Raw genomic sequence first — 13357 nt, 5'->3', positions numbered from 1 at the left:
TCACTTGGCCACTGGATTCAAGATAGCCTGGCTGATGAGGATTATGACTCCGAAACCGGTCCCAGGATGCTTGTTTCCGGTCCATGGAAGACATTGCTTGGCAGTTCGGGCTGGACTGTTCCCATGAGACACAGGGTCAGACTGATTTGCATATAGCCATGTCTGAAATGGGGTGGCTGAGTGGCCTAAAGAATGGTGATGGATTAAACCCAGATCAGTTGACTGGGGGTGAGTGTTTGATTTGCTCAAACGCTCTGTCCATCATCCCCTTTTGTATCGCTTTGTTCGCCCTAAGTGTGGCAGGGTATGCTCAGACTTGAGTCTCTTGCTCACTTGGCCACTGGATTCAAGATAGCCTGGCTGATGAGGATTATGAATCCAAACCGGTCCCAGGATGCTTGTTTCCGGTCCATGGAAGACATGGCTTGGCATTTGGGGCTGGACTGTTTCCATGAGGCACAGGGTCAGACTGATTTGCATATAGCCATGTCTGAAATGGGATGGCTGAGTGGGCTAAAGAATGGTGATGGATCAAACCCAGATCAGTTGACTGGGGGTGAGTGTTTGATTTGCTCAAACGCTCCGTCCATCATCCCCTTTTGTATCGCTTTGTTCGCCCTGAGTGTGGCAGGGTATGCTCAGACGTGAGTCCCTTGCTCACTTGGCCACTGGATTCAAGATAGCCTGGCTGATGAGGATTATGAATCCGAAACCGGTCCCAGGATGCTTGTTTCTGGTCCATGGAAGACATGGCGACATGGCTTGGCAGTTCGGGCTGGACTGTTCCCATGAGGCACAGGGTCAGACTGATTTGCATATGCCATGTCTGAAATGGGGTGGCTGAGTGGGCTAAAGAATGGTGATGGATTAAACCCAGATCAGTTGACTGGGGGTGAGTGTTTGATTTGCTCAAACGCTCCGTCCATCATCCCCTTTTGTATCGCTTTGTTCGCCCTAAGTATGGCAAGGTATGCTCAGACGTGAGTCCCTTGCTCACTTGGCCACTGGACTCAAGATAGCCTGGCTGATGAGGATTATGAATCCGAAACCGGTCCCAGGATGCTCGTTTCCGGTCCATGGAAGACATGGCTTGGCAGTTCGGGCTGGACTGTTCCCATGAGACAAAGGGTCAGACTGATTTGCATATAGCCATGTCTGAAATGGAGTGGCTGAGTGGGCTAAAGAATGGTGATGGATTAAACCCAGATCAGTTGACTGGGGGTGAGTGTTTGATTTGCTCAAACGCTCCGTCCATCATCCCCTTTTGTATCGCTTTGTTCGCCCTAAGTGTGGCAGGGTATGCTCAGACGTGAGTCCCTTGCTCACTTGGCCACTGGATTCAAGATAGCCTGGCTGATGAGGATTATGAATCCGAAACCGGTCCCAGGATGCTTGTTTCCGGTCCATGGAAGACATGGCTTGGCAGTTCGGGCTGAACTGTTCCCATGAGGCACAGGGTCAGACTGATTTGCATATAGCCATGTCTGAAATGGGGTGGCTGAGTGGGCTAAAGAATGGTGATGGATTAAACCCAGATCAGTTGACTGGGGTGAATGTTTGATTTGCTCAAATGCTCCGTCCATCATCCCTTTTGTATCGCTTTGTTCGCCCTAAGTGTGGCAGGGTATGCTCAGACGTGAGTCCCTTGCTCACTTGGCCACTGGATTCAAGATAGCCTGGCTGATGCGGATTATGAATCCGAAACCGGTCCCAGGATGCTTGTTTCCGGTCCATGGAAGACATGGCTTGGCAGTTCGGGCTGGACTGATCCCATGAGGCACAGGGTCAGACTGATTTGCATATAGCCATGTCTGAAATGGGGTGGCTGAGTGGGCTAAAGAATGGTGATGGATTAAACCCAGATCAGTTGACTGGGGGTGAGTGTTTGATTTGCTCAAACGCTCCGTCCATCATCCCCTTTTGTATCGCTTTGTTCGCCCTAAGTGTGGCAGGGTATGCTCAGAAGTGAGTCCCTTGCTCACTTGGCCACTGGATTCAAGAAAGCCTGGCTGATGAGGATTATGAATCCGAAACCGGTCCCAGGATGCTTGTTTCCGGTCCATGGAAGACATGGCTTGGCAGTTCGGGCTGGACTGTTCCCATGAGGCACAGGGTCAGACTGATTTGCATATAGCCATGTCTGAAATGGGGTGGCTGAGTGGGCTAAAGAATGGTGATGGATTAAACCCAGATCAGTTGACTGGGGGTGAGTGTTTGATTTGCTCAAACACTCCGCCCATCATCCCTTTTTGTATCGCTTTATGCAAACACAAAACGCAAATCCACAGTAAATTCAATCCCCCAACTTGAAACATCCACTTCACGCACGCTTCAAACATAGGGGCATATTACCAAACAATAGCGATAATTATCGCTATTGCTTGGTTAGAGACAAAATTTTACCGCTGAGCTGCGGCGATTTTTTCCGCAAATAAACCTTGGTATTACCAAGGTTTATCGCAAATGCGATAAAAAACAGCCGCAATGCATGAATATCGGTGAAAAGTCAGCGATATTCATGCATTACCGAGCTAATGCTCTTAGCCATGTTATCCACCTCCCATTGGATAACATGGCTAAGAACTGCTAAGAAGGTGTTAGCTTTTGGAGATATTCGCGCTTAGCGCGAATATCTCCAAAAGTTGGTAATAGGAGATAGCGATGTTAGCGACTGTTTCCAGTCGCTAACATCTTGGCACGCCCACTTTGCATGTCATTAGTGATAAATATCACTGACATGCAAAGTGGGGCCCAAGATGGTCGCTATCTCCTACTAGCTGTCGCTAACTGGTGTTAGCGACAGCTAGGTAATAGGGAGATAATTTTATCTCCGCTTTCTTGTCTTTTAAAGCCAAAAAAGCAGAGATAAACCCCCTTGATAATATACCCCATAGTTGTTTTTAAAAAGCCTAGTGATACTACATTAGTAATGCAAGACTTGATTTGCCTTCTGGAAAATTCAGGGCTACTGTACGTTTTGTCAATCTGAAATCCGCACTAGAGTTCACTATTACGGTTCCCGCAGGAACCTAGGCCCCACTCTACTGCTGAGCCCCCAGAGTGGGGCAGGCTGACTTCACCCAGGGGGAGGGTAGTCTGACGAGGGGGGGAGTGCAGCTCTCATCCATGTACTTTAAAAGCAGGTACCCAGGTCCCCCCACCCAAATCCAATTGGGTTCCAATTACCATATTGGAAGGACCCTACTCCCAGGACTCTAGCTCTGGGCCAAAATTCCTTCATGCCTTTTGGTTTGAACCTCAGGGCCCCAAAAAAAATCAGAAACCGCCAGTCAATTGAGGCCCCCTTCAAGTTCTAAAACAAAGCTGTCCACCTGCGTCAGGGGCCAGATTTCCCCAATAATTGGGATAGTGAAAACCCTAAACCTCCAGTGCACAAAATCCGACAGGCGGTGAAGCGCAGCGTGGTGCCGAGTTAGTCGGTAGGGGAGGTTCGCCCAAACAACCAACTGTCCCAGTCCAACGCCCCCCGGATAGATGAATCTCGACTAATTCCCGCCTCGTACTGTAATCCCATTTTATGTAATATTGTACCTCCTTCTTTCCCTCAAAGTTTTTCTAACCTCCAGAAGCCCAGTCTTTGCCTCATGCCACTCCAAAACAATGAAAGTAACGTGTCACCAGTTAAACGTCCCTGGGCACAGCCGGGACAGCAACCAAATATCCTGGACAATATGTAGGTTGAGGGAGCGTGTTATCGGGGAAAAGAGAGTCTGCAAAAATCCATCACAGCTCCATGCAAGATATTTCCAGCCTAGCAATCAGCTGGATCAAAAGAGGCCTTACACATACAGTCTGGGGGAGTAAAAGAGCCCAATGTCAGACATCACCACATCAGAAACACATGGGGCTATGGGACTGCTCTCTGACCCCCTCCCGTGCACAACAATAGAAACAAGTACATCACATGAAAACCTAGAGAAACGCCCAAAAGATTAGTAATAAGAAGCCAAAGGCTAGTCCAAAATGAACCCTCCGGGAAAAGAGCGCAGTCAAGACACCTACCGCCATTAAAGAGGGTTCGACTGCTTGCCACACACACAGACTGGAGTGGTATACCTATGACCGCAAGACATGTTGCAATAACCAACAACACCCAATGACAGTATGCGCCCTCTTTTTACCTCTCCTTGTTCACATGTAGGTCAAAAGGCACCACTGCAGACACACTAGGGAAAGTAGAATATTGGAAGTCCGGTGAGACCCATAAACTGCTAGTTAAAAACCTGAGATCATCAACAGTCTCATGAAGACCACCCGTTAAAATATCTTTTACTGTCATGGCGAGGAGGGAGAATCGATGACCCAGAAGTAAGAACTAAGGTGACCTATGAATAATCACCCACTGTTTTCAAAAGTAGATACCCGATTGGGGCCACCTTCTGTTGCCCCACTAAAATGGCAGATATGAATGTAAAAGCACACTACTAATAAGAAAGGCACAGGAATTCCCAATAACAATTGATGGTGATATACGTAAAGATGCAAATGTTCTCTGAAAAAAAAACAACAGCTCATCCTAGAGGTCTGCAATCGAGCCACTAAAGTGTACCACCTTTACATCGGCCCACCATGTCTGCAGCAATCATTTCCATAACTCTAACAAGACCAAAGTGTCCATATCAAGGACCACAAACTGTTTGAACTTCTCTGAAAATAAAGGAACCCCCGATCACTACAGACGTCTTCTCTGGAAGCCTTCCCAAGACCTGCATGTTCCATAAGGTATATATGTTTACACATCTTTGTACCCTGTTTGCTCGAGGTGTTTCCTTATCCATTCTTCATCAATGCACTGCCTAGTCTGATTGAGTCCACCCAGAAGCAATCACCGCGCTTACATAGGTACCTCTCCCACACCACTTATATTTACACTGAACCCAACACTAGCATTCCACATGCGATACATAGCGTACTCTTACATATCATGTGGTATCAGCACATGCCCACCGTGGCCTCCCAGACAACAGCCAGTTCATGTTACATTTGTTCGCTGATACTGCATGCTGTAGACGCAGACAAGCTTTACTTGTCCCAAGAGTTATCCCTCGAAAATGCAAAGTATCTTTTCCACCTATATCTATGTAGTATTAGGGCCAAGATGCAACCCAATAGAGTAGAACCCTATAGAATAGTAGTGACCCTGACCCAATACAAGACCAATCCCACTGCTTTATTCCTTTTCACCACGCCTAACGACATTCAAACAGAGATTGATAGGATGTGCAGGAGGGGCACCAAAGGGGAGGATGCTATTTGACCCGAGACTTTCCAGAAAAATGGTTCTTGGAGGTGGCTTAACTGCTGCACCTATGCACAAACATATAAAAAAAACTGCGTAGATACCCCTTGCCAGGAAATCTGGGACACTGAGGTGAATATTTTGCCTGGGAATATACTGCCTATAGCAGTTTTAGGATGTCTCCTCTATTAAGTGTATCTTGCCTCCCTCTTTATTTATATAGTGGCGTTAAAATTGTTTTTGTCGCTAATTTATCAGAGCCTTGCATACTGGCTTTCTTGGGGTCATCTATTGAGGTAATATTTAATGATGCATTCAGCAAATTGGATTTTATACATTGAATAGATATGCTATTTCCCTCACCCATGTTCTGGCTCCTCTGGTTATCATTGTGTTCTATCACATCAGCATGTCTCTCCTTTTGCAACTGTTGTACGACATTTTGGTTTATTTCATTAATTAATTTGCTATCAATAATCCCCTTTTTCTTCAAATATTTAGTTAAAGATGATGTAATCAGGGCAATTTGAGTATCCTTTTGATGTACTTTCTCTTTTTTTTAGGTTGTAGCGGCTTGCAAAAAATTGGAAATACTCGTTATGCTGTTGTTTAGTGGGCCTTGATCAGTTTAGCTTATCCTCCACAAGCACAGTTGTAATTTCATCATTGCAGCCACTCGTTGTAGTTAGGCTCTACACCGTTATTGTACTGTTCTTTGATTGCTTCTTGCTTTATGCCTTTTTCTTTGTTGCTTTTTTGATATTTTTTGCTCTAGGCATAGTTGAGGAACTGTTTGCGATGCGCTGTGATCTCTTTCAGACCGAGGGGTTATGGCCAAATGAGGTCTTTTAAGTTTAATACCTTTTGTCTTTTGGGGATTTTTTCCCGTCATGTCCTCCCAGCATTGAGATGGTGAAAATGTTTGCCAATTAGATTTGTTTTTCCTGCTGTCTCTATTTCCCATTTTTCGCTGGATGATGTAATGCCTATGGGCTCCTGATTATTGTGAGGAACCTTCCACTCACTATAAATATTCCAACTGTAGTTACAGTTATCTTTTATATCTTCTACCAGAGGTCAACATCTCAGGAATTTTGATCAGCTTGTTAACTACAGGAGCACATGTACATTCTATCAGGGTTAACGTGGCTACATTTGTGCATGGGTAATTAAGTTGTTTAATTCTACCACTTTCTGATCTATTCCAAATCTTGAGGTTGCCATTATATTCAATAAACCAATCTGAACCTCCATCTTGGTTGACTGATAGTGTAAGGCTTCCTGTGTTAACTGCGATGATCTAATCAAGATATCCCATACTGCGGGCCTCTCTATAATTTTTGGAGGTTCATGATGGATTAAAGGGGAATCCATTGACTTTCTCAGTTCTTCTTGTACGTTTTGGTAAATTAGAGAAGCCTTCTGACCGGATTTTTGGTTAGCTTGATTTGAATTTATTTCCTCCACTGGCTCTACTGGTTACATGGCTAAGTGTAGTTGGTTCTATTGTTTTTTCTCATTTTTTTCACTACTACTTTTACTTTAATTTTAAGTGGAGCTCCATTTGAAAAGAAGCTTTCCTTTAGTGTGCACAATGCTTTATGGTCTTGCTGGTTTAATTGTTCAGGAATTAGTGATTTGGGCTCCAAGTCGTTAAATTTATCCCACTCGGATTCTGTTCTCTCATCCAGATTGTTCATTAAGCCTTGCTCATTAGCCAATGCACATTTTATCTCTAGTGACTGGATTTACCTTGGCACTTGCTGTTGGAAACATTTGCTCTGACAGACTATTTGAATCTTGTGGTGTAGAAAGGTTGATGGTATTAGGATGCTTCAAAAAGTTTAGTTTTTGTGGAATTTAAACCAATCTCCCAAACATTCAAGTTATTGGGGAGATTAAGATTGCTTTTCAATTGAAGATTTAGCTTTTATACTTATTGTCTGCATGGGTTGGTTCCTTTTCTTTTTTGTGAGAGTATGAAATACTGCTTCGCACCCGACCTCATAGCGCAGTATTTAAACCTCCTAAGAGCATTTCCCTATTTAAAAGAGATTGCACTTGATTATAGGGTACTTTGGCCTCTGGGTAGGCACTACCCTGTACAGAGGTGGTCTATCTCAAATGTAATGAAATCTAGGAATAGGTGAAGAGCAATGCAGTATATATGTTGAACTATGCAAAATAAAGTGTGTGACCAGATTGGTACCTGCAAGTCTTGCTTGTGAAGGGTCACATGTTGCAAAGGGTCAGTCCTGCAGAGGCCACTGAGAAATTTGCTCATTGAACCCCCAAAGGGTAAGAAGAGAGCAGTCCTGGAATCCTGCTGTCCTGCCTTTTTCTCGCTGCCCTCTGCCTGGAGCTGCCGACAGAAGCCTCCCACCAGTCCGAGCTCCAATTTAAGTTTCAGCTTGCACTGGGCACTAAGTTCTGAGCCTGCAACCAGATTCCAAATCTCCCCGTGCTGGCTCAAACCAACCCGCCAATGTGTGGAGAGGCCCAGCTGCAGGAGTTGCAAAACCACCACAAGATGGTCGAAAGAACACTGTGCTGCAGTGTTACAGGGATAAACAGGTCACTCCGGTTATACTAACAAACCACAACCAGCCTAGCTGGGCCACTTCTGTGGGGGTGCCAAAGATCACTCTTTGCGGCAGGCAACTATGACCAACGTGCTCACCCAATGAGGAACATTGCATACGTCATGAATCTCAATGTGCTTTGATGGCAATCAGACCAGCCCTGCCACCACGTGCCCCAAAGGAAGCAACAAGGACTTTACCTGCTGTCTGAGGGACCCCCAGCAAATCACCGAGGGTCAAGGGCAACTTATAGGGGATGCAGGGCCTGCTTACATCTCACCGCGGGGCTGCTTGCAAATCAATGGGAGTCCGGAACCAGGTGCCGTTCGTCCTTCCCTCCATCCCTTGCTGAGCATGTGACGTCACAGTGACAGTGTTCTGTGGAGGATAGATATATGTGGTTAGAAGGGAAACCACTTACTTACACTATACTTACACTGTATTCCTTGTGTTTCAAACAAAAAGGAATCATCCCACTAGGAGCAAATGAGAACTGCTGTACAATGTTGCATATTACTGACATGCAATGGGGCACCTCCACCTTGATGGATACCTACTGGCAGTGTGGTGAGTTTGCTTACACTCAGCTCATCCCCGGATGGCGGGGCCTCTGCTCCTTAATTACCATACACACCCTGACCTTGGTCATTCCTTGAGAAGATCTGTCAGAATTGCACCAACACCTGCTAAGGAAGAAGACGACTCTGTTGCATCAGGCTCGAGAAAAAATAACTCATGAATGTTTTAGCTGGGCTCAGTACAAGGACATTCCGGATTAATTCAGAGAGTTTACTGCATCACAAAGCAACTCAGGAGGTCTATAGTCTACTTCCTAGTGCAAACAAAAGTGATCATCCACTGATTAATGATAACCAGGTTGTAACTGCTCAAGATGATGAACAGCACTGAGCTCGGCCTTAATGCAATTCAAGGAAGAACTAAGAACCATCTGTCTCATAGTGAATCAACATCGATATGTGTTTGACTTGAAGAAAGCAATGGAGAGAGTGGGTGTGTGCCAAGATTGGTTTGTTCTGCTGTACATGTATCTACTGGTTTGCTTGGCTCCCCCGATGGAAGACAGGACTGAGCATGTCACTGTTGCCGATTCTCATCTTTTTATTGTTCTTCTGTGGTTTCCTGCAGTAAAAACACACTCCTGAAATTATGTACACTACAAATAAGGGATGCTATGCATCTCTAGGACAATATGGTATGCCTCAAACCAGCAGTCTGCCATCCCCCACAACAAAGCCAGACACCATGTTCCTGGGTATGTGGATCCTTCCTTCACCAGTGGACACTGTATTTATACTGCCATCATTCCTAGTAGACTCTGACAGCTGTTTTGCCTTCAGCCCAGCTCCTTCAGGCTCAGTTGATGAGCCAGAACATGTTCCTCTCCTTTAATGCTCTCTCTGCCTCAGACTTATTGTCCTCTGCCAGAGGCTTATTGGCTGGGTTTAAACTGGAATGGCTTGGTGAGCAGAATAACAATGGATTAAACCCAGATCTGTGACTGGGGGTGAATAATTGACAAGTTCAGCATTCATCACATCTCCTTTTTGTGTTGCGTAAGGCTTATTTAGCCTCAGCTCTTCTCTCTTCTGCAGCTAGTCTGTTTAGCTGCAACTTAAGGTCCCTCGCAGCCTGTCTGACCTTCAACTCCTTAGGAAACAGGGGGGCTTATTTATGAGCCCCTGCATAACTTTTGCGTCTCTGTTGCATCACTTTTTGTGATGCAGCGGATGCATAAAATATGCGCCATGTTGTGCCCTATATACAAGGTGACACATCTATGCAAATGTGTCACTTTGTAAAGCCCGGAGGCGCATTATTCCTGCATCAGGTATAATGTATGCAGGGTGGGCATTCTGACACAAGAAAGCCTCGTAGTAGTGGTGCAGTGAAATCTATCATATTTCACTGCACCACTCCAATGCACCACTGTGTCAATTCCTTATGCCTGTGTCATAGCAGGCATAAGAGTTATGCAGTGCGATAATCATAGCACCCCCCTGCATAGCTGGAGCTGCATCATGCTTCAGACATAACTCCAGCAATGCATCAGTTTTGCACCAATAGATACGTCAGTATTACTGACGTATCTGTAATTCCTTGTGACATGATGCCTCAGACAGCAAATAAGATGCATCCATCATGTCACAAGGAGGGTGCAGTGAAAACTGTTGCATTGCTTTTTTCAAGCAGTGATCCAACAGTTTTTATAAATAAGGCACAGGGTGTGGGAAGATGCACTGCTTCCTGCATTGGATTGAGCAATGGGCTCTATCTCTGGTAGCCCTCCTCTCGAGTCACTGCTAAGTCATTTTCCTCCTTCTCCTCATCATGCTTCTCAGAGTCATTACCCTCTGGGTCCTCTGTTAAAGCCTCCAACTTTGTTTCCTCAAAATCACACAGGGCTGCCTGAAGGTCTTACTTTGTGAATCCCTTCTTCACAACCAGACCCCTTTCCTTGCAGAAATCATTCAGCTTCATAAAATTGTAGTATGATAGTAAATGTGATTCAGTATTGTTTCCATTTTGGCAAGAAATCACAGGTGCAATGAACAAAGAGTCCCAAGTTTATGAAGGTGAGGCAGAAATCACATTGGGAAAAATGACTAAGTGAGAGAAAAGGGAAAACAAAAATGGTCTCACTTTATTCCTCACAATTAGTGCTGCCAGCTCCTCAAGTAGCATTTAATTTACATGCCATGGGCATAGGTAGTGCCACGTTGCTAGGGACGTACAAGTAGATCACAATATATAGATCATTTCCACCAACAACAGCTCACGCAACCAAACACATTTTTCTTGGTCACTTCAATATCCACTTGAATGTCACAAATGACCCTTTGGTAAATAGTTTCACATCTTTCCTCCATGACATCAACATGGTTCAATCTTGCAGCAGCCCCACACACAAAAAAGGGGCCACGATAGACCTAATAATTGCAAAAGTACATACCATCCAAATTGAATCTATCCTACCTTGTGATTGGATAGACCACCGCTGCATAATCTTCTCCATAACTGAAAGGATAGTTACCGCTAAAGGCCAGTCTGTGAAAGCTAAATGTTGGGCCAGAGACATCAGAAACATCAAACCACTCATGCTAGCTACCCTCAGTAGCAACATTCTATCCTAGCCCACTTCCATCGCGGATGCACAAGACCTCACAGACCACTACATCAAATCCATGTCAGACAGCAAGGATGCCATTGCAACCAAACAATAAAAAATAATACAGATCAAAAAATCTAACTTCTGGTTCAATTGCTGCCGAAAGATCTTGGAGGCACTCTCCCTCTCCAACTAATCTCAGCCTACTAAAACTAAGAAGTAAAGCCTACAACAGGCATATAGAAGATCAAAAGCATCCTTCTTCAAACAACAACTTCACAAGGCCAAAAATTATCCCAAAAATCTATTAGAGCTGATCAAAAAACACAAGTAATAGGACATCCATCCATCTTTTCTTTGAGATTTTAATCCCAACCACTTGCAATATATTTGCTTCCTTCTTCAAAGATAAAATGTAGCTGAATGACACTGAGCTCCAATGCCAATCCATATCACCTCCCCTTCTCTCAAAGAGTGCATCCCATTTGTAACTCCCTATAGCAAAAAATAATGCCTCATGGTCCAGCTTTAATACATTTGATTACTCTAACATCTAAAATCTATTTTCCTCCCTGAAATATTCTAACCACTAACGACCTCCTACCTTCAAAACTTCTCATCAAGGTCAAACACTTCCTGCTTCCTCTATGGACAAGATTATTAATGCCTCTCTTACACAAGGCTCAATCCCAGACTGTCAAAAAAGGTGGTCATGTTATCCTCATACTCAAAAAAACAAAAAAATTATTCTGACGAGACAGAAGCCAACAACTACCACCCTATTACCAAATTTCATAATCCTGCCCAAGCTCCTAGAAAAATGTGTTCACCAACAGATATGTAATCACATAGAACAATTTTGACTCCTCGACCAATACCAATCTGGTTTCAGGTCGAGTCACAGTACCAAAACTGCCATAGTCCATATCTTTGATGATGCCCTGAGTATTCTTTACCAGAATGAATCCTGTTTACTAATCCTCCTGGATCTGTCAGCTGAGTTTCACATGGTTAAACATGAGAACCTTTTGAAACTCCTAGAATGCAGAATGGGCTTATCTGGCACTGTGTTACAATGGTTCTCCGCATTCTTACATAATAGAACTCAAAGAGTTAAGTTGAATCACACTCTATCCTTCCAAACTCCATTCATGATTGGCATCCCTCAAGGCTCCTCTCTCTCCATACCCTCTTCAATTTGCTCATGGAACCCCAGACTGAAGTCTTCCAACTCTTTAACACATTATACCATATGTACGTTGATAATACATAACTCTACCAAAAAATCACCTCTCCAGAAGACATCGGCATTCTTAACAACACACTCAAAAAAACTCAACACTGGCCGACACATAACAACCTCAAACTTAACACCCTCAAAACTGAATTCCTCCTAATCTATCCTCTCAATCACACTCCGAATATCAAGAATGGCTTCCCCATCTAACAGCCTTAAATTGTACCCCTCACATCATAACCTCTGCCAAATTGCTAGGACTACTCATGGACAATCACCTCTCTATGCCGGATCACATTAGCACCCCCGCAAGAGGAGACAACTACCAACTGCAGGGTCTAATAAAACTAAGACCTTTAATTTTGACTGTTGATCTGAAGACAGCAGTTCAAGTGCTATGGATCTCCAAACTAGACCCTTGTGGGTCTACCTTAGACTAAATTGGCACCTCTGAAGGTACCTTTTAATTCAGCAGCCTGATTTATCACATGCTCAAAATAAAGTGATCATATCACCCCAGATAGTAAAACTCTAAAATGGCTACCATATGAATGAAAGAGGCACCTAAACATTGCCTGCTTAACTCATAAATCTCTTCATAACAAACCTCCAACATACCTTGCTAGGAAACTCATCCTATCAGGTGAGAACAGATACTTCAGAAGCTCATGCTCGCTTCTACTGATAAATAAAAAATAAGATCTCCTACAGGCGCTCCCTCTCTGGAATGGCACCCAAAATTTGGAACTCACTTCCTCTTCAGACCAGAACTAACCCCTCAAATGCCATATTCAAATGAAGTGATCAACATTTTCTAATGACCAAATTTCTTCCCCATTGAAGATGCAACGCCCAACAGACCTTCTCTCTCTTGCCCATCTACAAGCTATTCGGGGCACATTATGAACCCTTCATTACTCTCCATGTTGATATTATTAAAGACTTTCTGTACGCCAACCTACGTCCATCACTTTACTTGCCTTTACTGTTCTCTCACAATTGTATATGGCTATGTGTACTTTTTCCTGATGTACAGCACGTTGGCCCCCAAAATAGACACTTTTACATGCTTTTCTGTTTACCTCATCAATGTACAGTGCTCTGGTACCTGTAAGGTCATGTTTGCACTAAATAAAATTCAATGAATAAAT

This window comes from Lissotriton helveticus, chromosome 2_1, assembly GCF_964261635.1.
Source record: "Lissotriton helveticus chromosome 2_1, aLisHel1.1, whole genome shotgun sequence".
Taxonomy (NCBI): Eukaryota; Metazoa; Chordata; class Amphibia; order Caudata; family Salamandridae; genus Lissotriton; species Lissotriton helveticus.
Note: the sequence above shows the minus strand (reverse complement) of the source record.